At 42.8% G+C, this 27,689-nt stretch overlaps 1 protein-coding gene across 1 annotated transcript in view; it reads right to left on the minus strand.

The window, feature by feature from the left end:
* LOC130161981 (zinc finger MIZ domain-containing protein 1-like) overlaps positions 1 to 26,699 on the minus strand; it is a 113,922-nt gene extending 87,223 nt beyond the window's left edge. Inside the window, exon 1 of the mRNA XM_056365394.1 lies at positions 26,487 to 26,699. The gene's annotated coding sequence lies outside the window, so the exon portion shown is untranslated. The remainder of the gene's footprint in view (positions 1 to 26,486) is intronic.
* Positions 26,700 to 27,689: the final 990 nt, after the last annotated feature.

The raw sequence follows: 27,689 nt of genomic DNA on the forward strand, positions 1-27,689 counted from the left end.
AACTCCTCCTTCAGGCTGCTTCCTGTTGTTGATATGCTCAAGACGTGCAAGATCAACCAAGATACGCATCTGTGCTTTTCAAAAAGACACCCCGACAGAGACACTTGAAGTCAAAAAGGAGGAGCGCTGGAACGGCAAACGTAGGGATGACAATGTCGGCGTGTATTATGATTTTTCAGCAGAGAGGCAGGTTTTCATTTGAAGAAGATGAAAACAGCAATGTGTGGAAACACGTCGGTAATCATCTCGCCTCACAGCCTGTCTGTTTACATGTACACTAATAATGTGATTATAGGCAAATTAATCAAGGGGATAGTCTGACTTCTGCAATACTCCAACTTTAATTAGGTTATTTTAGTGAAATGAAGTTTAAAGGTCAATAACTCATCAATCTCTCATATGACGTGTTTAGTAGGGCTGCAACTAATGATTAATTTCACTATACTAATTACTAGTTCTATGATTCATTGACTGTAAATTTCAATGTAAAGCAGCTCATAACCACACATGTAAATATTGCCACTGGAATACTGTTGAAACAGTTGTTATATGTAACCTAGATCTCTAAAGAAAAACATTCAATATTCAACTAAATTTTGCCTGGTTTTACCCAATATGACTTTTGACCTGCAAATCACTAAATTGATGCTCAGTGGGATTCAGTAACGTGGACACTGGTGGTGGAAGAAAATGTATTTTTGGTACTTAAGGAAGAATATTTTCATGTAACCCAATTATTAAACAAATCTTAAGTTAAAGGGTCAGTCAGGCTTTTGCAAACCAACATAAAGCCTTTTTTTTTAATCAAGTATTATCCTAATCTAGAAATTTACAGTAGTAGGGTTATAATGTCTGTATGTGCTGTATTCACTGACACTCGGATCCAGGTTAACAGAGGAGGGACTGAATATTTCCCTACCCACACATGCGGCTGGTCTCGGAGGACATCCATATGGAGTGATTACATTAGATGGAGTCACATGTTGTTGTGGTGGACCCAAGCCATAAACATGAAGTGTATCACTGCAGTGAATGAGTGCTGTAGTGATGATTACAGGTTTAGAGATAATGGTTTTTAGCGTGATACATTTAGAGCGCATCAGACACCAGCTCAGTTAGCTCCCCCAATCTTCACTCTCTACTGATTAACACAAATGCCGGCGCCTAGTTAAACACCACTGCTGTAATTATGTGGAGCCTCACACACACACACACATACACATAACCTATACAACACACACACACGCAGGAAAACGCACTTCGTTGCAGAACAGTGCAGTGGTATACATGTTGTGTGCCACCAGATCAGTACCACACTAACTACCAATTATGTGTCTTATTTATGCAAATGCAGGTAATTTACTTCCTGCTGCGCATTACTTCCTAACGTGTTTGCCCTCCAGCATCAGTTGTTTGTATCAGATACTTTTGGCAGTTGTTTCAATCAGTTAGTTGCAAAATTAAGTCCTGGTCATAACAGAAAATTACGCACAGAGGTTTTCCTTATCCCTCACAAAATATGCGGCGCTAAAGGCTCAGTAAGCTAGCTGGTGAGCTAACTGTTAACATGCTAGCCACCAAGGAACAGGCTCACGTGATTCAGCTAAAGCAGCTTCAAACATCCTTCTGTTTGCTCTTTATTGTTGCTGTTTATTCCCACCAGCATTTGCTGTAAGGCTTATTAGGCTATATCATCTTATAAAGAAATATTTAAGTGTGGGAAAAAAAGCTAGCTAACTCATTAATATTGACAGGAATGATGGCCAAAATCATAAAAATAAAGCTAGATTTCACTTTAAACATCTGTCTTTTTCTAGTTGACAAAAGTGAGCTGATGCTTATGTGAGTTTTACATGAACTGATGGCTTCAATATTATTTCTCCTCCTCCTCTCTCGACAGTATATCTTGTTTCAAAAGTGAGAGCAGCCCAAGAGGGCGCCTGTATTTTTCTTCCTTTGTTTCCAGTCTTTCCCTATCAGAGCGAGAAGGTGGTAGCAACTCCCACAAGGGAGACAGAGATAGAGGTGTAGGCAGCTGGCAGAGCGCTAAAGCAAAGAAATGCTGCACCGTCTGACCACGGACATAAAAATGATGCCCCCCCCTACCTCCCCTATACTCCATCCTGCTTCATCTGCAAAGCAAATCACATGTCCTGCAGCCAGAGATTCCTCTTTGGTCACCTGGCTGTTCTCACCGTTTTTACCAACCGGGGAACAGAGGAGGGTTTACTAGAAGTGAGAGACTTTATAGTGTAATGGAGACAAGCTAGACAGAGAAACAGAGGGCAGGTCTTCCAGCCAGTTGCAAAGGAGAGGTGGGTGTAATGAGGCCTGATGTGTCACAAGAAAGAACCACGGACCTGTATTTGCATTTTCATCCCCTTTCTTCATCGCCCTCCCTTATCGTTTCTTCCTCCCTCTCATAATAAGGGAAAAGAAAAAGCAATGAGAGGGAAGAAAGACGGGGAGCGGACATATACACAGAGGAATCCAGGGAGGGGAAAGAGAGCACATTACTATTGGGAGGGAAAAAATGATTAAAGGCTGAGATGAACACAATCTGCTGGTTCCAGAGGAAAGAGGAAGGAATTTCCAGAGCCAATAAGCGAAGCATCACAGGGAGACCTGCTTCTCCCTGCTATTCAACCATGACCATGCTGGCTGAAGCACATTTCCTACATCCGCCCTTTTACGCCAGCCTATGGCATGTGTGTTTCATGCACACACAGTCATTACTGGAGCTAGAATATTGATTTTTAAAACATTGCAACCTCCTATGTTTAGGAAATACTACATATTTGAAGCAGAGTTATCATGGGATTCCTCAGGATTGTGATTGTTGTAGCTAACCAGGTATAAAAGCGTCAGGATGACTCAGTTGCAGGGGGCTCTCGAGGCAAAAGGGAGAAGAGAAAGAAAAACAGCAACATCAATAATGAAGTGAAGGAGATGGGGGAAGAAAACAAAGCCGTTCATAACAAATGAGAAAACAGGCAGAGCGTCTCATTGCGAGAGCGCTAACGACAATCAATTAGCAATTGCTCATGATCTTGGGTGCGTCGGAGTATAAGGTGTCTTAATGAGTCCCATTTCCATTAGCTGCTCGACTCGAGAGGCATAAGGAGGAGGCTGCTCTCACCAGCTCCTCCATCTCAATGCCTAATGACTGCGAGAGTGGATTACTCCATCAATTCCTCGCTTCTCTTTGTTTATCCCCTGCGTAAATAATGGTCAACTATTACAATGCATTAAGCGGGGCACTCACAGCAGAGCGAATGAGAGGGAGAAAGAGGAGCACAAGTGCTCCAACGGCATCCTCCAGTGATCTCCAGGAAATCGGCTAATACCGGCCATGTGGTGGCAGGAGGGGGGAGGGGGCAGGGAGGGGTAACAAGAATCTGATGCTCGACAAATATCTGGCTGGTCTTTCCTGGGAGGTATGGTTAGAGAGTAAATGTGGGAGGAGACGGAAAGGTGGAGGGGTGCCTTATCTTATAAACACCACATCGAGTCAATCATGTTCAACCAAATTACCAGGAACCTTCCTCCACAGCTGGAAGCTGCAGCAGCAAAAGAAACGACAAAGCTTTATTTTCTAAATAAACGCTAAGTAAAAAAAATATATAGGAATGTGCAAAAGGTGTTAACTCCTGTAGCTTCCTGAATATTTAGTTAAAAGGGGCCAAAGGGGACAGTTTAGTGGAAGGTAGCTCCTATGAAAAGTGCTCACATTAAGATGTCTGAATTATTCTGAGACACTGTTTCTTGAAAGACACTTAAAGGTAATTTTTTTCTGTGCTCTAACACCACAAATCACCTCCGTCTTTTTGGAGTGATGAAAGAAATCTCAGCAACCTGGGAAAATAAAACCTAAACTCTGAATGGATACCACTGGAGGTAATTATTTGTTTTGTAATTTTGGTGAAATGATCCTTTATGAAGGTCACTTGCACCTCAGTGCGGCTGTTTCTTCTTTTTAAAGTATATTTTTTTGGGCTTTTGTGCCTTTATTGGACAGGATAGTGGAGAGAGACAGGAAATGGGGAGGCAGAGAGAGGGGAAACGACATGCAGTAAAGGCCGTCCGATGCGGGACTCGAACCGGGGCCAACTGCAGCGAGGACTGTAGCCTCTACACATGGGGCGCCTGCTTAGACCACTACGCCATACAACGCCCCAGTGCGGCTGTTTCTTCTAATACGAATTACGCCAACACGAATAACGTAAATGTAATCTGTAATTTTCACATCACTGGCCTTGACAAACAGCATCAACGACGTGAAGGGACGGTTTGAGTCTAATGCAATCAACACTACATAGAGGATTTTATTTGTGCCATATGAGAGAGTATAATGAACCTCTGGTGTTGCACTGCTTTCACACTGGATTGTAACAATCAATATTTCACCCCAGCTCCATCACTCCCTTTCTGTTTCCCCCGCTCTTTCTGGCACTCTCTGGTTTCCCTCTTGTGTCACAGCACCAGACAGGATAAAAATTAAACGCATCAGCAGAAAAACACACAAGTGGAAATGATCTTGCCGCTCCGGCCCGCTCGGGTCATGAATTCAGCTAACAGTGCTTATCACAGGCCGCTGCTATTAGTCTTAATAGCTGCGGTGACAAGCCGCCTTGAGAAGAGATGGGCTCTGCTTCCCGGGGCCTCACCACAGACAGGTGATTCTCATCTGCGGTCTCTTCATGTGTCATACCGAAGGCGACTCTGGCTGAGAAATGTCTGGCGGCTTATTGGAGCAAAACATCAGAACCTGACAGGCCATTACAGACAGCAGAGCCATATGTTCTTACACACTCACATCAATCAAGGATAAATTAAGAATTCAATCAAATGACGATCACATTCGAACTGTTACTGGGCTTTTATCTTGTGTTATGAGGATGTAAAGGCAAAATAAACACATAAGCTTTGTGCAACTAATACAACATATACCATGTGTTAACATACAGTATCTAATAAGAATTCATTGTATGCTGTTATTGCAATTAGTATACAAAAATATAATTGTTTTGAACTAATAGAAACTGATACATGATGTGTACCAAATACTGTGAAGTTAAAGCTGCACTAATAAACATTTTTCTCCATTTTAACATTTTAACTTCTTTCAGCTCATTGTTTTGGTTCACCTTATTGTTTTGGTTCAGTCTCGCAGCTCTCAGCATAATTTCCAGCCACCGCAGACAGCTTGTATTCAACAAAAAAAAAAGAAGGTCTGATCAACCAACTATAAACTGTCACACAAAGTTAACAACTAGCTGGGGCGCCCTGGTGGCTCACCTGGTAAGAGTGCGTACCATAAAGGTTGTTTGAGTCCGACCCGTGGCCCTTTGCTGCATGTCATCCCCTCTCTCTCTCCCTGACTTTCCTGTCTCTCTCTCTCTCTTACTGGGTCTATCCACACAAAAGCAAAAAATGCCCATAGAAAAATTTGCAGCTAGCTAGTGAACTTAATGGAACATATAGCAGTTAAAGAGGCGAATATTTCCCTCAGGAGTGTGTGGAGACCAAAACAGAGCTAAAAGAGAGTGAGTATTCATTGACTGCTAGAACCAAAACTCAAAATGAATTTTACAGTTGCTCTTTGTTTTCTGGATATATGGACAAGCAACAACTTTAAAGCTATAATGCTATGTCAAAAAAGAATGAAGGTGCTTAATTTCACAAAGAGAAAACTTGTAGCTTGCCTTCAGCGGTTCATGCAACTTTAAAACTCTGTGATGAGATGTTTCTTGTGAAATGTTCTTTGTGACTTCTGTTTTCTCCTAATTTTATGCACACATACTTGCACCTTTGACCTCTTGTCCAAGAACAAGATGTTTTTTTTAATCACTGATGATTCAAACAGGTTTCTTGAGTTTCATTTCCATCCAAACCTTGAAGTGCTCCAACTGCCGGTCACAAAACACTATCAATGGACTTTCACTTCCCCAACCTTAGACGGCGTAAATCATTCCTCCTTCATCATGATGGGAGTCCAGTGCGCATTCATACAACAACATTTCTTGCAGACTTAGCGACATCAAGCACAGCACGATTAGATACAAACATTTAACATTTATTTTGCTCAATGTGAAAGCGCCTCATGACCGCAGTGTATGAGGGAATATTGCCAGGGTCAAGAGGTGAATGTGGCGTAAGCGTGTATGTCTAGAGGAGAAAAAGGATTTTTTTTTCCCTCGGAAGTAAAAGGTTATTTTCCGTTGCGCGCTGAGGAGCCGCACTGCGCTGCCATTGAATGGGACACGCAAGCCTGGCCGGGCTGAGGAGACACAGCGGCGAAGTGAAAGTGTTTAGTTAGGTCCCTCACAAAGTTAAACCACATGAAAGAAGCACATACAACCAGCTCCGCGCAAGAAAAGTCAGCCTTCATCAACACCACCATACAACAGAGAAAGCCAACTGAAAAGACCGAGATCCTCGCTGCCCCTTAAACATGGAGCCAGACGAGCGCTGTTTGGAAAACAAATGTCAGGACATCTTTTCAACCAGATTGCTTTCCCACGAGCCAGTGGAATCCTCAGCCGCTCCACTCCTCCACAAGTGAGTGAGCTAGTGACTGGGACCGTGTCAACATGTTCCTCCATTTAGACAGAGGGAAGGGAGGAACTGCTTGGATCCACTTTGAGGCATGTCTTCCGCTACCGTCAAGAGCTGGTCAGGGCGGAAGAGGAGAAACTTGTGCATCCGCTCTATGGCAAAGCTCAGGCAAACTTTTGGCCACTTCAAGCCCAAATAAGATGAAAAGTGTTATGCTATTGTGGCAAGACTGAAGGATTTGATGTTGCTGTAACTTCCAAAAACCACAAAGAGACAAGCAGAAGCAGCAGAACCCGTTTGCGACCTCTCATCATCGCTGAGAGATGACACTCTATTTTACAAACATGACAAAGTGCAGAGATACTGGACAGAGCAGGCTGCAGCTGCAGATCTGAGTGTAGAACAATGGGAGTCTGTGCTGATCTCTGGCCTGAACAATGGCAGGATGACATGGAGCCTGACACACACACACACAGACACACACATACGCAGAGCAGCAGGGTCTACACTACAGACAGCAGAGGCAGCTTCACAGAGCAACAACACTGCCAAAAAACATCTCCTCGTCTTCCTTTTTCCTCTTCCAACATCTTTTATGTGTTTTGGCACTTATGGCAATCATAACTCAAAAGTGAACAGTCAAACTTTGAGCATCACCATGAGCACAACCTTGTGGAGGGAAATGAGTTACTGCTGAACGTTTGGGCATGAGCTAATCTTAAATGGGAGGTTTCTATGATGTAGTTGAGGTGTCTGGAACTCTAATTACTAGTGATTATACAGTAAATTCCATCAAATCATTTTATTAACTATTTAGCTGAATAAAAGACAGGGGAGAAAAAAATAAAAACACACTTTTCTGGCAAGATTTAAGGTGATAATTCAACATTCTCATCAATTGCCTATTAGGTATGCAGTTAGCTTAGCTTAGCACAAAGACTGGAAACAGAGGGAAACAGCTAGCTTGGCTCTGTCCAACGGTAATAAAAATCCACCAGCCCCAGCTGTGAAGGTCACTTAACCCATTATATCTCGTCTGTCTGATCCATATGAAAACAGAAGTGTAAAACCCACAAATGGCTATTTTACATGGGGCTGTGAATTTCATATTTAACAGGCAGATATCCCATCTAAGCCATTATATCTCACCAAAATGTCAAACTGTTAATTTAACAATAAATTTTAAATATTTACGAGACCTTTTTAAATAGCTTAACAGGCCAGATCTGACCCCTGAGCCGCTGGTTTGAGACCCCCAGTGCACAAACTTTCCAGATCTGAATAAATTATATAATTTTATTATTGGCTGTTATTGGAGAAGACCAACCATGAGGTGGATTTGTTCACACCAACGATAAATTAAAATTAAAATATTCTGTATAAAATAATATAAAAATAAAATCACAAATTACTGATAATACAAGAGATATCAAAAGTAGAAAAAGAAATAATAAAACAAAATACAAAACGAGTAAAGGGATGGTGCTAAACCCAGGAGGTGATGAAATCTCTTGTCTTCCATATGCCACTGAGGCGCTCAAAGTGTCCTTCATTATTAATGTCCTCGGAGCAGGACTTGAAGCAGCTTTGCTTCTCTTATCAATCATTCATCTGCTTTCCATTGAACACACTCCGATCCTCTGGTGTCGAATCAGACATGAAGTGGCGAATCTGAAGTCTTTCCTTAATGAAACAAGGCTAACATGAGCCTCAAACACCTGCTCTCAAAATGATCAGCAACGCCACACTAATGCGGGGATCCAGAGCAATCCGTAAGCTGTCAGTCATTTCATACACGACACTCTGGTCTCATAAATTAAGAATCGGACGCCAGAACCTATTTGTGCTGACTCCTGTGTGTGTCCATGTGTTCTGAAAACACCTCAACAGTGAAAACTTGAGATTGAATCAGATTGGAAGAATGTCGGTTCTGCTTTTTTTTTTCAGTAAAACAGACAAAACAAAACAAAACAAATACGTGGTTTAGGCCCAAGCTGCTGTCTTCTCACCTTCGCACCTCGCACCCTGTCTGAACAGCATCCCATTTTGCTCGACCGTACAGCAGGCGCTTGGTTAACAGCAAACATAATCTAAACTTTGTGGGTCTGTCTCTCCGTGGAGTGGAATTGAAAGCATATCGTGCAGAGTTCTTCGGTGGCAATCTCCAATTACCTTCTGCGTGCAAGTGTTCACTGCGCTGGAACTTTTCCATTTCATCACTACACTCAAGCTGCCCCCATCGAAAGCCAACCAGCAGCGGCAGCGGCACAGCAGACCGTGTCATCTGTGCACCGCGGGGGGATCCTCCCAAGCTGCAGTGAATTCCTCGTTTTGTCTGGGAAAAGATTCATGTCGATACAAACCACAGGTGCAGTGAGGTTTTTTTCTTCTTCTTCTTCTTTAAAACCACCACAGTGAAAAAAGGGGGCACGGCAACACTCAGCCCCCCCCCCCGGGCTATGTGTGTCACAATTACTCGGTAGGTCAACTTTCCCCCAGTCTCATTAAGAGGTAAAACACTGAGGCTAGAAAACTCCTCTTTTTTTTCTGACCCTGCAGGAAATGTTTCAGCTCGCAGAAAGCCACTGATGCAATCGCTCTCCAGCCTTCACAATGGATTTGGGAAACGAGAATGAGGGATTATTTGATGTAACTTCCATTCAAGAGGCCAATTCAGCCCGACCAATCAATACTAATCAACGAGGAGATGACAGGAGATGAAATTCCCTCTGCCTCAGCCAAAGTCTCATGTATCAGGACTTAGAGGCTGCGCTCAAGCTTTCTCTGCTCCTCCGCGCACAAATCCACAGCTTGAAAGTGACCGAGAATTTTGCGTCAAGCACACTTCATAAATGGTTGCAAAATATTTAGCTTTGTTCATATTGAATATATTGGCCATCAGTGAGGGCAACTTAGCTCGGTTAGCAACTAGCTGGTGAACATAGTGGAGCAGATTCAGAGGCAGATACTTCCCTCAGGACGTGGATACGTGGACAAACAGTGGTCAGGTGGACAGAGGTATGAAATCCAAATCAAAATGTGTAAACAGTGCCGCTTAACGGTCGGCTAACGTGGCCGTCGTTACGACTTGCTAACGCAGTGGTGGAAAAAAAACAGATCCCTACTTAAGTGAAACCGCACCGTAAGAACACTCCAGTGCAAGAAGAAGAAAATGATAGTTAAGACAAATATGTGTAATCAGAAAAAAAAGTAGTGTATCATTCCATTATTATTACTCATTATTCATTGATGTGTAAGCGGCATTTTACTGTTGTAGCTGTAGCGAAGGTCGAGCACAGGTGGATCAATCTGCTGATTGTTGTCTCACTTAATGGGTTGTGAAAAATGCCCATCACAATTACCCAGAGGCCATAGGGCCACCTTCGCCCTGCTCGTTTTGTCCGACTGTTGGACAAACAACAAGGGAAAAGCTGTCGATCCCCCACAGGTGGAAAAGCTGGCACCATGAAAGGTTTTAATTACTAAACTGATTATGAAAAGAGTTTCTCAACCAATTTCTTTGCCCATCAACTAATTGATGGAAAAAACTTCTTGTTGAATCTCTATTAGTGTGAACTGTTGGGACATTTTAATCTACACTGAATATTTTGCATGTAAAAGCTTAATTTGTGAAGTAGCTATAGTTGTCTGATAAATGCAGTGGAGTAGAAATTAAATAAATGGTACGAAAAAAATGAATACTCCAGTAAAGTACTAGCACCTTAAATTCGTACTTAAACCCAGTACTTGAGTAAATACACTGGGCTACATTCCACCACTGAACCCGAAAGCAGGACCTCTAGGCCTTGTAATAAGGGTATTTTAACATTGTGGTCTGAATTCATCTTCCACCACTGCCCAAATCTCATTGCAACACCCTGCAAATTATTAATCTCCAGCGTTAACCATGTTGACAGTGTCAAGCTCTGAAAGAGAGCAGCCTGTAGAGGGTGCCTTTCATCTGAGGCAAGGAACTACAAAGAGCATGAGCTTTTCATGTTAACACAGGAAACATATATTTAATGGGACAACCACTGCAATCTCCGCTGCCATGCTAAGCGAGTCTGACCCCACACCGCAACTCAGCGGTGCTGCCAAACAACAGTCACGGCAGTCTAGACGAGGCCGAGCTGCGACCGGGGGCCTCCCAAAAGCTCTTGTAATGCACAAGGAATTTGGTGCGGTTTCCTCGGAGCAGAGAGGAAACGCATGAGTGCGAGTAAAGAGGGAGAGAGATCCCTGCAGAGGTCAGAGCGCATCCCCGGAGGTGTCAGGGGGAGTAAATGGGCATGACTGCAGTACACGGGGTTATTCCCGCTCTCCTCCCTCCTCCTCCTCCTCCTCCTCCCTTCTCCTCTTCGCGGGGTGCCTGCGCTGACTCGTCTCAGAGTGCGAAGCAGCACAGCGCCGCCGCCACCCGCCCCCCCCGCCATGCCACGCAAATTGGAAGGGGAAAACAATTGTCAGCTTTGGGGGCGAAACCGCCACCTTATTGAAAACAAACACAAACGTGACGTGAAAGAGGATCTGTGCGTAGACGCAGGGATGGATGGAGCTGCATGTCGAAGGATCAACCTTGTTTGACGAGTGTGGAGGCTGCTGCTGGTTGTCTGCACGGCTGGCTGAAGGCTGACACCAGTATCAAGGCCCATGAATATTCAGTGACCAAGTAAATGAGGCAGATAGCACTTGACATGTTTAACATCCACCTTTGGCACCTTCCCTCTACAAAGCCAACAAGGTGAAGCAGCAGAACAAATATGTTGGTTGTTTGTGGGCGGCAACAATCCCCGCTGATGAATTGGACGGCTTTCCTGAACAAAGAGACTGAGTTTCAGTGGGCGAGCTACATCAAAATAAGCTGGACTTGGGAAAAACAATCTGATTTCCTCTGTGGGATTTACGTTTCTAAACTGCTGTTTTTCGGAGACTGGCATTAAAATGAAAAATTGTAGCATTATGCCTTGCAATATGCTGACATTTACATTCTTAGAAAAACATGTTTCCCTCAACTATAATCCCTGCTGGTATCAAAATGTTTGCTCTCTAAATATTTACCAACCCTGAGTCACATCTGAAGCCTAACACAGGCACCTTGAGACTTCCCTTTTTTTTTTTCCCCCAAGTGTTGTGTCCCAAAGGAAATGCTGTGAAAGCACTACAGACTATCTTGCAAGTGAGTAAACTCTCTGAGCACACAACACATTCCTCCAACACCTCAAAACAACTCTGAGGAAGAAGAAGAAGAAGGAGAAGAAAAAAATCTGCCACCAACAAACTGCGCTGCTTCAAATCAGCGTCTCTCAGATACAGTTTTTACACCCAAAAGCAGAGAGTGGGAAATTTATCACTGCAACAGTCAAAGTAATGTAAATATTGACACGTTGATAGCCTTCTCCATGCTTCTCCACTGGACCTCCCCGCCTGGAATTGGACTGAGCAGATGCTAAACGGCTCCGAGTGAGGAGGTTAAAGGAATACTCCACTCATAATCCGTCTCCACACACTCACATCAAGAGGTAGCTCAACGGTTTCTAACGGAGATTCCGATAGAAAATGAGCCTCTCAAAAATCATTAAAAATCAGTGGTACATTCACAGCTGGTTGGCTACCAGCTCACTTAGTAATGTCCAATCATATTCATGCAGTTGTGGAGAAATTATTACCTGAAGCGCACTTCTCGCATTAGGGCTGCAACTAACAACTATTTCATTAATCAACTAATCGTTTCATTAATGCCAGTCACAATTTCTTTAGCCAAAAGGTGATGTCTTCACATTATTGCTCTGTTTGACCAACACTTAAAAAAATCCACAGATATTCAGTTTTTGATCCTCTAAGAAAACCAGCTAAATCCTCTGAAATGAAAGGCTTAAACCAGGTTTGGCACTTTTGTGTGAAAAATCGATTTAATCAATCGAACGATCAATTATCAAAATCCTTGTTAATTATTTTTCCCGTCGATTATTCGACTTATCGCTTCAGCTGTATTACTCCACTGATCTACCACCCCTGCCTCCTCCTCATGTGGTAAATTCTGGTATTGTTTACCTAAGGTTTAAGGTTATGTAAATGTTCACGGGGGGGATTAAAGTCCTCCAGCAGATTTTCTTCTCGCTGCTTTGGATTCTTTGAGAGCTTCCTCAAGGAGCAGAGCCTCCTTTGCCAAATCTAGCTGCATAACCATTTCTCAGAAGAGTAAATGCATCCGTTCCTCGAATGTAAATCTCACTTCTCTCATGTTAGCGTTGTCATTTTTAGGGAAACGTTTCAAATGTAATGTGGCTCCAGCTCCTCCTTGGACTGTTGGTCCGACTAAACAAGCATTAATATGAATATATCACCACGATGAGCATTTATTCACTATTTATTTACAACTTTTTGTGACACTTCAGAGAAAAAACGATTGATTAAATGATCAGCAAATAAATCAATGATGCTAAGTATTGTTAGCTGCAGCCCTATCAGGATTCAATGTAATCATGTTGTGGTGACACGAGATAATTCTGTTGTCAATGTGCGATCCAATTCATTGAAGAATATTCTTTTGGTATCGTGTTATTGATTTCAGCTGGGTCCTAGCTGGCACGGGTATTTGATACTTTGTTCCTTTATTGGGGCTTATATACTACAAACACACACATGCAAACACACACATTCACGCACTGAGTTGTTGGTAAAATGTAAACACAAAGTCACAGCTGTGACTCTGTAGCCTCCACAAGCAACCAGCTTCTAAATGAACTGAGAGGTTGTGTGCCACTAAACGCCACACAAACACACACACACACATGCACTCTAACCTCCTCTTACCCCCCCCCCCACCTCCACCTCCACCACCACCACCCCGCCCCGCTGCCCAGTGCACCCTGCCTCCTGATAAGCTGGTTCGCCAGGCTTGCCAGCGCCGCTGATGGCTCCGTTTGCACAACCGCTCCATTGTTGCTGTGCAGAGTGGACAACTGCACTTTGGACCTTTCAGTGAGGGGGAAGCCTTTTATTGTGTTTCCCCTAAGGGCATCCACCGTGGTTTATCTGCAACCTGCCAACCACACACACTTTAAACACTGCATTAAGCATATCTAAGGTTAGAAAACACAAACAGTAGCCGCCGCGTATCCCGTGCTGCCGCTGTTAAGTACAGTACAGTCGCTTTTTGCGCGGCTGATTTTTTTTTCTGGAGCTTAAAAAGACTCATAAAAGGCAACTGAATTATCTGTGTTGCTGGAACCTGATCCACTGCCGGCTGACCTTTTCCACGGAGCAATATCAAACGTAATAGTTTGGGCTGAGTTAAGTGATTGCAATTTATGAGTCCATTTAACTTGATATCAATATTGGATGACAAATGATTACCTTGGTGAAGTAAAGCTTACATACACGAAAATAACCCCGCTATGCACAAATACAGAGCTTTATCAAACTTAACAATCAGCTCAGTGTCTGTCTGCTGCTGAGTCTGGCTCAGCGGAGGGGCTGAACAGAATTTTAAAAATGCATGACAAGAGTAGAAGGAGGAGAAGAAGAAGAAGAGGTTGCATATTAAATATCCAGATACCCCCCCACCCCCACCTCTTTTTTTTTTTTGGCTCTAACTCCATTAAGCTAAAATTGATGTGTATTGAATAGATGTTGCCTCCGAATCTGGTCAACTGGCCAAATGGATTAAGTGAATCAAATCCATTTTCCTGAGTACATTGAGGAAGTGTCAGAATGAAACATTTTCAATTTCGCCCCTTAAGGTCCAAGATTTCTTCATCTCGCTGTAGAACAAGTTGCTTACCCTGCAAAAACAGGCCGCAACACGTCGCCAAACATGGCCCCGGCATTAAATTAGCCAGACACAATCCACATATTTGATTCGCCGTGCAGCCAGAAAAAAAAAAAAGGGAGTTACATGACTTTCAGGCATCCAGCTCAGACTATAAAGAAACAATGTAGCCTACTTTGCACACTCCTCACTGCTCTCTTTTCAGCCACATCCTCTTGGATTTTATGACTCTGGTTAAAATGCAACCATTAAATATTCATGTGCGAGGGCTTTCACCCGTGAAGCAGTTTCCCCCTTCTCTCTCTCTCTCCCTCTCTCTCTCTCTCTGAGCTTTAGAGAAAGTGAGAAACTTTTTGATTTTAACTGACAGGAGCTAAATATTAAAAAAGAAGCTTTGGGAGTTCAGCAAAGTGTGGACTACTCCTCTCCAATATCCTTACCCGGCTGATACGAGCCTCGCCTTCTTGGCTTTCATCCTCATTGTTCTTAAAGATTCAGACTGTAGTGAGGCTCTCGTGGAGTAAATTAACATGACAATATAAACTGTGCAGATTAATGAAAACAAATACTCAGTAGCTGAACAATGACATTATGAAAATTGATGGTTGACAATAATTCCAAAGAGAATAACTTGTGTGTGTGTGTGTGTGTGTGTTTTTTTTTTCCCGCCTTTAGTCGTCAGCAAACATCACACCGCACGCAACATAAACTATATCTTTGAAAAATATTGCTCATTAATTTTTCACTTGTTGTCTCGGCTGTTTATTATGCAAAACATTTCCTATCAGCAGCAAAAGTAATGACACAAATAATTCATACTTTCCCTCTTAGAACTCCTGCCATGCTGGAATCCATAATATATAGCAACTTAAGAGCGTCTATAAAAGATTAAGGATGAAATTATGTCTGCAGGTATAGACGGGAGCATAAATAAGGCTGAAGTGTGATTCTGCTGCAGTGAACATTAGGGAAATTTTTTGAGGCTTTATTTGGGTAGATGTGATTCGCATACAAATCGAGGGATGCAACATTCAGGGCTTCTCCAAACAAGCCATTTTGTAGACAAATGAAGCAACTGCTCAGACATGTGAGGCTTTTGCCCCCCCCCTTCTTTGTGCTCAAGGTGGCAGAACGCATGTATGACAAGCCGCCACCACCGCCGTAAGTTGACTTTAACTGCCGGAAATTCATGAAGGGGAGAGGGGGGGGGGGGACGAAGCCTAACAATGGTATTGTTGTCTGAGAGCAGAGGAAGTGCGAGCGGCATGAAAAGTTCATTCATTCTGAACTAATCTTTTTAGTGATTTGGGAGCAACGATTCGTGCCACTCGCTAATGAATGAGGGACTGAACTAATAATTAGGATATTTACGGATAATATTGTGTCAGCCGAGCACTGCTATAACAAGCAAGCGTACAGTCAATCACCATCTGAGTTTGGACGGTCCAGTGTATCAGAAGCCATCGATTATTACTCTTTCATCAGTCACCAGAAAGTCTCTCCTGCTTCAGCACTGAGCAGCTGATTGAGACGAGTCAAAGGGATTTTTTTTTTTTTTTTTTTTACTTTCTCCTGCACCGAAAGAAGCCACTTGGCAGAAAGTTTCCATCGCCCCTCATCGCCGTCTTTGATCCCAGACAAATAAGAAAACAACAAAAAAAAAAAAAAAAAAAAAAGTGGAGGATGGCTTGTGAAACATGAAGGCTGTCAGAGGCATTCTTCCACTCTTGGAAGGCTGCCCGCTCTTTTGAAAGGGGTTTTCTTCAAAGCAAACGCCGGTGACATTACCCATTCTCCTCCCAATTAAAATTTATTGAAAACATCCAGGAAACACTGTACGGCTAATATCATCACAACTAGCTTGTCAGAAACAAACAAATACAGCGATCACAAGGACAAAAAAGGGAATCCTTCCCCGGCCTTTTGAGTTCATAACCAGCATTTAATCCGCTGTAATGATTTACAATATGACAAGTCAGGCAAAATTTACTGTGACAGATTGAATGGGACCCAACATAAATATAATTACAGCTCACATGATCTTCCCCACCTCCCTCCTCCAAAGGAAGTGTCTGTCGACGCCACACAAAGAAGGTGGAGGATACGCAGCCTGGAGTGATTTGCTTTTTCAATTTGCTCCTCAAGTTCAGCAGATGCAAAAAAAATATATAAATAAATGAATAAAAACAACAAAGCAGCAAAGCATCATGGATTTATCAGAGCTTTAAGTAGCAGGGTCTTGGTAGCAGGTGAATGAAGGCGGCTCTTGCTGCTAACCGTGACACCAAAACTGAGACGTCCCGTTTGACCTCAAACAACGAAGGTCAAGCGAAGCCGCAACAGAGTGTGATCAGCATCAGAAAATTAATCGATCCATTTTAATAATTAAATATCATTAAGTTTTGGCCTTTTTGGACTTTGGTCACTTAAAAATATCACATTGGATTTGACTGTTTATTGTAATTTTATGGATTAAACAGTTCATTGCTTTATCAAGAAAACAATGGACAGATTAATCGATCCCAGAAATAATCGCACTAGAATCAAGAAGAAAAATATTTTAGATATTAGGAAATACTTCAAGTTGGACTGAACAGGTTGAAATAATGTAACTGCACTGGCAGACTTTTTAAAGGGCTGTAAATTGAATTTTAAAAAAAAAGTGTAAGTATAAAAGTTGTTTACAAAGTTGTGTCGCAGCAAGACTCCCCTGTCCCAATAAAGTCGTAAACTCTGTGAGAAGTGGCAACACATAGGGGTAATTCTCCTAAAGAAACCCACTGTGCCCAACCCCCCCCAGCCTGCCCAGATTAGGTTTCACATTCCTACCTCACTCTCACACACACACACACACACACACACACACACACACACACACACACACACACACACACACACACACACACACACACAGAGAGAGAGGTGGATTGAGACACAGACACTTTTGTTGAGACATTTCTGACCTCAGACTATTTCATCTCGCTGACGATGTTTACACCATGAGTCAAGCACAAGGATATCTCCTCTCTTCTTCTTCGTCCAAGATGTGGAGGATCAGTCCCCCCCCTCCCATCTTTCCTCTCCACTCAGTACCCCCCGCCCCTCCATCACCCTTCATGCTAATGTAACACACATTAGTGAAACCAGCCGCACACTGTGTGCGTCCATGGCGACACGAAGGATGCTGGGCCCTCGGGTGAGCCATCTCTCTCTCTCTCTCTCTCCCTCCCTCTCTCTCTGTCTCCACATGCCAGGCACATCACGGGCACAGCCTCACACCACAGCGTCTGTGACTCAAACATGCCCTCCTTTTAGAGCAGATGGTCAAAAATAGCGTCCGCCGTCAACATTTTTGTACGCCGTGGAACCCGTTGGGCCACACACCGTTTGCCAAGAAGGAGTAGGGGTGCGTGTGTGTAAAAATAATCTGGTCAGTTACAGCTTTTCTCTGTTTGATACTGACAAAGTGAGAACACCCTGTTGTTTGAAACGAGCTTATGCAATCTGCACCTATAAATAGGAAGTGTGAAGTGTGTCTCTCTGCGTGTTTACAACCAAACAACGCTGCCCAATTACTTAGCATCATCAGCGGTGGTAGTCGTTATGATATCTGTGATTACTGTCAGCGTGTGAAACAATTTGTTGTTGCTGCCACGCTAAACCATTCGTTTTCCCGAAGCCGCCGCTGAGGACGGGATGGCCCGCCAGCTACCGGACGAGGGAGGGGTGGGGGTCGGAGGGACATAAGGAAACAGACAGGATGTGTTTACAGAAGAGTTATTTAAAGTCACCGCTGGGACGGCAGCGCACGTGGCTACGAGCCATATTTCTGGTCACCTACATGCTTGTGTAAACACACAAACGCACATTTCGTGTCCTGAAATCTCAGGTCAGACACACACTCACAAAGTTATTAATCCTTTTAACACTTTGGCTGTTTGTGCTCAGACTTCCCTCTCTTTATCTCCAGGCTCATGGCACCGCCACTTTGTTTCTCTCCTGTGGGTGTCATGTATCACAGTATGATACTCAGAAATTGCATTATACGTGTTATCGGATACTTTTAATGTACAAAATGTGAATTTTTTTTATTTATTTATTTTGCCTGTATTTCCACATGTATTCAAGTCACAGCAAATATCTGCACATGAATGGGCAGAGGAGAGTGTCAGTTGATGGGATGATGGATTATGTCATCCCTATTGATTTTCCTGGTCTTATTTCCATTTTTGATGCATAAACTGATGCAGTTTGGACACTATAGTTCCCATCATGCTTTGGGTTACGTAAACAGGAAGTAATATGTTGCCAAAGAGAGGCAAAGCTAGCTGTGGGCTACAACTGAGCACAGTTTTTCTTTAGTATACATTTGTCATTTGACAACGATGACACTGAAGAGAGGGTCTAAATGTGAGGATCAAGAGGATTAAACACAAGTAAAGATAAATCACTGCAGAGGATAAGATGCAGAACACCAGGGGCCAGTTTTGACCCAGAATGCATCAATCGGACGCGAAGGGGTTAATGTATTCCACCCAGTCCGGTGCTCAAGACTTCTCTCATGGTCTTCTTCTTTCACTGCCCACAGCTGTCACGTCAGTGTATCAGCTCCGGTCCATGATGCATGCCTCGCACCTGGGTAACCGACCGCACGCAGACATCGTGTTAGAATGAGGGTACAGTGTAAGCTGACACACAGGCGGTGGGTGTGGTGTCACCGCTGTCTGCGAGTCATCATCAGTGACAGCCGTTTTGTTTGAGCGGGGTGAAAGGAAGAAAAAAGAAAAAAAGAAAAAAGTGACATCTGATCCGTGAGAGGAAAAAAAACAAACAAAAAAAATAACGTTAAATTAACTAAACTGTTTAATCTCCACTGACAAATAGCTTCTCCAGTGTGAGTATTTGCTGCTTTTCTCTGTTTAAGATCATTGTAAACGGAATATTTGGGGGTTTTAGACAAAACATGCAATGTGAAGATTTCACCTTGGGCTCTGGGAACTTGTGATGGTCATTTTTTCCTCTCTGGAATGAATGACTGCTGCTGTTTAGAAGAGAGTTTGTTTTACACAGGGACTTTCTTCTCTGTTGAAGCTCTACCCAGGCACAGTTCTACATTTAGAGTCCCGAGAAGTCATTTTCTTAATCAGTTGTTTATCTCGTAGTTTTAACTACTGGTTGACATGTGAGATTTCTGTATCTGTCTGTTTGTTTGTATGTCCTTGTTGCTTTAAAGAGATATTTCCATTCATCAATTAGAACTTAAGAATATAGTAGCCTCCATGTCCAAGATGACATCTTCCAGCAGCTTGTTTTATACTCAACCAGCGGTCCAAAACTCAAAGCTACTCAATTAGCGCTGATATAAAACAGAGAAAAGCAACAAATTCTAACATTTAAGAAAACCGGTAAGAATCTGAACCAAAGGTCGAATGTGATCGAAATCCACACATAGAGTCCCGAGTTGTGAGTGTTCACCTGCAACATACCAATCCAAGTCTCCAAACGCTGCCAGAGGATGCAATGAATAAAAAGCTATTTTCAAAATGAGCACCATCACTAAGAATCAAAGCCTGTAAGAATAAACACCCGGCAAGCCCTCTTTACTCTGGGTCATCACAGTGACTATGCAAAGCAAAAACAGGTGAAATGCAAAACGATCATTTAAATAGAAGCCTCTTGTGTGTCGACATATGGCAACAGACGAATGAGAAAACGGTGCAGCATGCTGGGGATTTTATCTACTTGTGTTTTACATCTTGATAGCAAACTTGAAAGCGTCTGACATTTGTTTTTGGGGTGAAATGGATGGGTAAGGGAGGATGAAATAAAACAACAAAAAAAAACAAAAAAAAAACGGAGGGGTGTTAAGCAGGAGAGAATGGGGGGAAGGACGCTCCCTGTGTATTAGTAAATCCCAGTTAATTTTCCCTGTCAGAGAACAATGAGATATGGACCCCCACCCCGGGCTCTGTTGAATGTAATTCCACCACTTGCTCAGAATCACCTTCATTACTCATCAGAGGTGTGGATCTCTCTCTCCTGTAAAAAAAAAAAAAAAACCACCAGAGTGCACACTAGACACTGTGATACTTCAGCAGAGCCCCTCAGGAGTCTTTTCAGCACCCATTTTTTGATAGTGAGATTACACCTCTTGAGACATTTTCAAATTTCAAGAGCAGCTGCTACTTTTTACACACACACACACACACACACACACACACACACACACACATACACAGTCTGAACGCTGAAATTTAAGAGGGGCATATGTCTGCCACGCAAACACTATCACATGCTGCAAGATTCAACAACCCTTCAGGGTTCCTGGGTTGGACCTTGTTTAATTTATAGAAGCTGAGACTTTTGAGAAGCCGGATGTTATTCATGATTCAGAGCCTTTCATTTACACTTAACACTGCGGCGCTGCGCTGTGACATCATCTGCGTATGTTTTTCACAGCATGTCACATTCAACATGCATGAGCCTGCGATTGCTGGGGGCCTCAAAAGCTCCAATTATATCCATCGAGGGTTAGACTCACAGATTGGTACTAGTTTTTTGTTTTTTTTTGTCACAACTATCACGTCGCATTCTAACTCGCCTGTTTAACTCTCTAACCCCGCTGACGTCAACAGACATGTAAACAAAAGTATTAGTTGGTTTTAACTGCATTTTAATTTCAGGTTTAGTTTCCATCACAGCCTGATTTGAGCACAAATGACTTCAATCTAAAAAAAAAAAAATCATCAATCATCATCAAGTGTCGGTTATTTTGATCATCAATCAATCGTTTTAGTCCATCAAATGCGAGAAAATAGTGAAAAAATGTCCAAGGTGACGTCTTCAAAGAGCGTGCTTTGTTCGATCAGTCGTTTAAAACCCAAAGACTTTCAATTGACAGCGAAATAAAAGAAAGAAGAAAGTGGTAAATCGTCACATTTTAGAATCTGGAACAAGGAAGTGACATTTTCAATCATAAATCGCCAATTGTTTTGAGGATCAGTCAATTGTTATGGTCATTTTTAAGCACTAATTCCTTTAAAGTGAAGATTTATGCTTTTCTTTGGCACACACAACATTAAACTGAAAAATATCTTTGGACCGTCGATCAGGCGAAACAAGACATCTGAAGACGTCAGCGGGCATTTCCCACTATTTTTGGATGTTTTATAGACAAAATAATTTATCAGCCAATCGAGAAAATAACCAGCAGAATAATCAATCATGATAATAACCATTAGTCGCAGCCATGATTCCTGCACATTAATGATATTTTAAATAAAGAGGGAGTTTTCCTGGTGTGCCAAGCAGCCATGGGAACAATCCAAAAATACAGTATTTAGACCTATTAATCACAAGATATGTAATTTCTGTTCCGGCTAACTTCCCCTCCAGCGTGGCTGCAGCTGTAACAGGAGGCAGGCCTATTGTTCAAACTAACAAGGGGCGCAGAGGTCACTTGCATTTTCACAAGAGCTTTGCCAGAGGGGTTGGGGAAGCAACCGGCACACCGGTCTGTTTAGTATGGATCTACACTAAAGCTTTTTCTATAAAGTCACATCATTCCCAGTCTATTATAAAGGGGGATGGATTAGATTAAGTGAGATTATGCAGAGAGGGGCTCCCTAAAAAGAACAAAAATAACACGCTCAGTACTTAGCAGGCGAGTCAACAGTGGGATTAAGCCAAAAGGACACGTTCAAATCCAATGCTAATATGCACAATGGCCATCCTTCCACACACTCAACTTTTAAGTGGTCTCGAATGCTGTTGCTTCAGATTCCTGCACACGTTTCCCCAAGATGCACCAGGAACAAAAAATATGACTTTTATACTCATAGTCTGGTTATAAAATTTGAAATTAATCTGCAATTTGACAAATCTCAAAACCTCAAAATAAGAGTGATTTCTCTTCCCTCCATCAAACTGTCATCCCATCTCCCTTCCTTGTCAAGCCCTCACACAGTTTGTACAATAACAACTCCCAGCACCGATGCAACCGAAAAAATGCACAAAGTGGTTGCACACTCTAACATGATTAAATGATGTGTGGTCTGGCGTCACTCCCAGCACCTCTCCCATCCCTCACTCCGCTCCATATCTCCCTCCTGCAAGAACGCAAACACACACACACACACACACACACACACACACACACACAGATTCCCTTTCCCTGAGCTGTGTTTTGAAAATAGAAGCTTCATATTAACAGTCAACAGTCAAGCTGACAGGTACAGTCCGACCGTTCTCTCCATCATAACCCCCCCCTCCCTCGGTGGATATCTGCACAGTACACATGTTGCTGCAGCTCCGTGTCACCGAGGTGGAGCGTCGCAAATCATCACAAACACACACATGAGGAATGCAGAATTACACACATATGCTTATTTTGTCGTTTGTGAGTGGTGGAAGGAGAATTCGGATCCCTCGCCGAAATTAGACTATAGCAACACCGCCATGTAAAAATACTACATTACAAGGAAAAATACAGACGTATTAGCAGCAAAATGTAGCTAAGTATGAGAAGGATTACTGACATAAGCAGAATTTGAATGTTCTTTTTGAACTTCTTTACACTGTTTACTGTAGTCTAATCCAGCGGTTCTCTACCTCAGGGGTCTCGAGGTGAATAACAGGATAGGAAGGATGAAAAAAAACCTCAGTTAAATGCAGTTATATTCATTCATTCTGACTGTCTTTTATCATCTTTCTTATGAAATCCTAGATGATCACACTCAAATGAAGTGTGACTCTTTGATGGGTTTGTGGACAGGTACGTTAGAAACCAAAAGCCAAAATAATCACAGTCGATCACATGAACTGATGTTTTGTGTAAAATTTGACCTTCATCATCAGGTAATATTTGTCATATCTTACGATTATCCGGAATTTTTTTTCATGATTAGCTGCAACTGAAACGTCAGCAAAGTAAGGGGAACAAAGTGAGTGAGGTTACAAATGATTTTTCTGGGGATCACAAGCTGAAAAAGGTTGGGAAAGACTGGTTTATAACAACACAACAATATAACAATCTAACATATTTCATAAAATGAAATCTGTGTCTGCAAAGTGTCTTGTAGCAATAGCTGTCAAAACATTTAGCTCAGTTAAAAAGCTCAACATCTCCCTCTGAAATACGAGTCAGAAATTTACTCAAAGCGCTTGATGGGTAAATGTACTCTTATACAATCTCACCGCCAGAGGTACCGCAGTATCAAAATAACCCTTTACAATGTTCTAATTGCTCACAAGTACCATAATAATAGGATTATTAAAAATGAAGTGCTGTTTGACACCAAAGTAAACCTCAAGATTAAGCTGCTACAACTGCCCAGTGACACACTTTCCTGAGCTGGGAGCGCCAAGTCTTGCCCTGCACTCTCTTTACTCATTGAAAATAGTCATACCAGTGGGGTGATTCATCCCCAGGAGTTTATTCTGTCAAGCAAAGACAACACAAAAAGGACCTTGAGCGAAACCTACACAAACCTCCCACAGGCTCTGACCGCGGAGGAAGAGCAGTCGGCCGCTTTGCTCGCTCGCCTTTTTTCCTGTTAGTGAACTTAAGAGAGCTCACGGTACGCGAGGAGCTGCTCGCCGCAACTGGAATTCCCAAGCCGAATCAATAACATTATGACATTATACACCATCTAACAGCCCTGTTTACCAGCTACTTAAGCACATATTGTTGGTAAAAAAAAAAAAGAAGGAGGCTCAGGCTGCAAACCTTTGGGAATGGGTTCAGTTCAGCTGCTGCAAAGCAGACTGGACTGTCATGTTTCACAAAGCAGTAGTTATCTCTTAACTGTTTGGGTGTAAAATGACACTGCACGTCACTTTTTGTGTCTTAGGAATATTTTCAGACAAAACGGAGCATCAGATGCGGCATATAGACAATGTATCAGTAGGTGAGTGTGGCTACAGTCGAGACACACCGGCTCTCAGTCTCCTCCCAGGCTGGCCAGCAGTGTTTCTGGAGGTAATGAGGCCTCTTGTGTGTCCTCTCTGATCTGAGAGTTGAATAATTTCCCATGTGGCACAGCCATTTCCAGCTTCCGCCTTCACTCTCACCTCGTCGGGTGGGTGGAAAGGCGAGAGCACAGACTCCCACCCTACGCTAAAAACGTGTTGCCATTGTCAACCCACAGTGACAGTCACACACACACACAAACACACACACACACACACACACACACACACACACAGACCTCAGACTGGCTGCAGTCCAGACCAGAAAAAAGATTTGCTTCAGTGTATCAAAGATATGTGTGATTGAGGTTTTTGTTCACTAATCTGAGTCAGAAGCAGCTGAATGTCCTTTTACAGTTGTATTCTGCCTCACTATGTGCTGATGCTTTTCACTGGTCAGTAGGAAACTCAGAGTTAATAAATGGTCTACTTCAGCGCCCAGACACACGTGCTGGGTTGCAGATCTCTGTTTCAATGTGTCTTTTGTTTGACGGCTGGTGTTTCAACATCCTCAACTTGAATAGAAGAAGGTCAGCCTGGTGGGGTCTGCCCCATGGTTATTCAGGAGCCCAACCTGGGGCCCCTCGGAGATGGGGTGACTGGGAGGGAGGGGATGGGACAGAACCCCCTCCACCCCCCCCTTCTCTCCTCTGTCTGACACCATCCAAATCTATGAAGCCACTGGAAGTTTGAAGTTTCCCCACACAAATGGGAGCTGAATCAGCTTTTAATCACACATGCTGTCATCGAGTGCTTGTGATGCGTACAGATTGAAAGGCCGGCACATGCAGGGATTCGAGCGAATGGGAAATCCTAGGACCAGGTGCACAAAGATGGCAGCCTCCTATAGTTGGACCAAACCTCGCATCCATGTGTCAAGACTGTATTTAAAAGTTTGAAAACCAGTTGAGTGGAGAACCCAGCTCAAAAGGGCTGCATGGAAAACAGACCCACGGATGACATGACAGAAATGTAAACAAGCGACCAAGCACTGCTCAATAACTGGCATCACCACAGAAGTTTTGCATGAGCTTCGGCAGCTGGATCCAAACAAGTCCGCCGTGCAGGGCAGATATTCGGATGCTGCAGACACGAGGAGAATGAACTTTTCAGCAACATAACAAAAACAGGAAGAGCTCTCCTGGACATCTCACCAGAAAAAGACAAGAAACATCTGCATGTATGTTTGTTTGCCTGCTTCATGTCCCTAAACTGAAGATTTATAGAAGCAGAAATTAAGTGTGTGTGTACATACATACCTACATACACACACACACATATATATATAGCCTATGTATATGTGGGAGAAGAACACTCCTCTCGCCTTGATCATGGTTAGGAAAGCAGATCAGGGAGCAGGGTCTAGCTTACTTTTTCCACTTGGCCATGCTTTTTGCTTCCTGGACAGATGTACAGCAAGAAAAGGAGCCTAGTTCTATATTAGAGGCCCCCTTACTCCCAACTGGGTCCATATTCAGACAGCAGGAATTTGGGGAGTCAACTTGTTAAACCCTTACCAAGCAATAATGACCTACAGCAGCAAGATAACTCCAGGGCTGTGACATAAATGCACTGATATATGATGCTGTACACATGCGCTGCTGTTAATAAAAGTCCAGAAATAAACATTTAACATGGCATTAAATGGATAATCCGCGCGCTGCAGTGGCCGCTGTCTTGCCTTGTCCACAGTTATTCTGCAGCCTGCGTGTATCAGCAGCATTAAATCCTCATTAGACAAACCATGTGCGCATCAGAAGCCAAAGGTAAAAAGAAAAAAAACAAAAAAAAGCCAAGACCTTGTGCATACACACATACATACGCGCGCGCGCAGGGACACACGCACAGCGGAATGATTCATTCTGCAAGCAAAATGCATACAGGCTGCTACAATGTAGCCTCCAAGCCCCAACGCTTTAGAGATCAACGCGGCATCTGTTACTAACGAAATGCACAACCTGCTTAACAGCCCGCCGGTTCAATCCCGACGGCACAGGGCAGCGTGGTAGTAAATAAAAAGCTGCCGTTTATTATTACATGCTCCGACGTGCTGCTCAGTGCTAGTTCAAGTGGTCACTCTATTGTTGAGAAACAATCTGAGCCAAAGTGGAAACAAAAACCTTTCCCGAGACAAGAGCCTCGCAGCGCGACACCGGGAACAAGCAACGTTAAGTTTGCAGCTACTCACCGGGTTATTAAGCGGAGAAAGTCCTCGGTAATTTTCGGCTCTTGTTTTTAAATATCTTCCCCCCTCACGGCCACTGAGAATGGGCTCAACGTCAGTGGGTGAGTAACTGAATAGACTCGGAGAGAGCGCAGTAAGTTGAAGTGTCAAATTACATTGGCTATTCTATTACCAAAGGGACCCATGCTCGGTGGCTGCTGACAAAATGTGTCGCGGATTCTACGCGGAGGAGAAGCCAACAGGAGATGAGCCCGGAGCGGAGCCGGACTGCCGCTCAGCTCAGCAGCCATCTGGTTCACTGGATCTGCCGGGGCGACCCGCTCACTGACAGTGGTACCAGCCGGGTCCACCGCTCTGTGTGGAGATTATCTTCATTTCGGGGAATTTTAAAACGCCAATAGACAAGCAGTTTCACACATTAAAATGGAAGCTGAGCACGCTGGGTATTAATATTATTTCGTAGCTCCTTATGGATTAAATTAACCTAAAAACATATAATGGTTGTTTATTGGCATTTAAAATGAATTTTTAAAATAAAGGGATTAAACAAAGAAATGTTGATATAAGATTATCACTACTTACGCTAATTGTAGGCTACTAATAGTCATCGTATTCACCAAAAATAATAGTAAATGCAAAAGATAACAATAGTAAAAATTGTGAATTTAAAATCCTAATGTATAATGCTGACATTAATACTTGCTATAGATATGTAGGCTAATAGGCTACTTGTAGGCTACTAATAGTAAATAATAATAAATAAATGTAAAAATTTAAATAAGACAAAGCCAAAAAATTTGAAAAAAAGATAATACAATGAAATGAAAATTGTAAAAAAAAAAAAAAAAAAAAAAAAAAAACAATGTTGCAATTATAATAGGCCTACAATAATGCTAATTATTGCATTAATATTAATAATAATCATTGCCATCATTAATCCTTACACAAATGAACTCCTACAGATGTACAATCTGTAAATTTACTATCAGATTGTCTTTATGTTAAAATGAACGTCTACTACAATACTTCAAATGGCCTAATGAACAACAACAAACAGCAGGCACGCCTATAGAAGCACGAGCGTATCGACGCACACACGCGCTGGCGCCTGTGTGATCCTGTGATCCTCCTCGGAGCTGACGCCACCCTCCGTGTTTTGCAGGTCGCCGCTCTCTGATGGAAAGCTCTGAATAACAAAGACATGTT

The sequence above is a fragment of the Seriola aureovittata genome, chromosome 21, assembly GCF_021018895.1.
Source record: "Seriola aureovittata isolate HTS-2021-v1 ecotype China chromosome 21, ASM2101889v1, whole genome shotgun sequence".
Classification (NCBI taxonomy): domain Eukaryota; kingdom Metazoa; phylum Chordata; class Actinopteri; order Carangiformes; family Carangidae; genus Seriola; species Seriola aureovittata.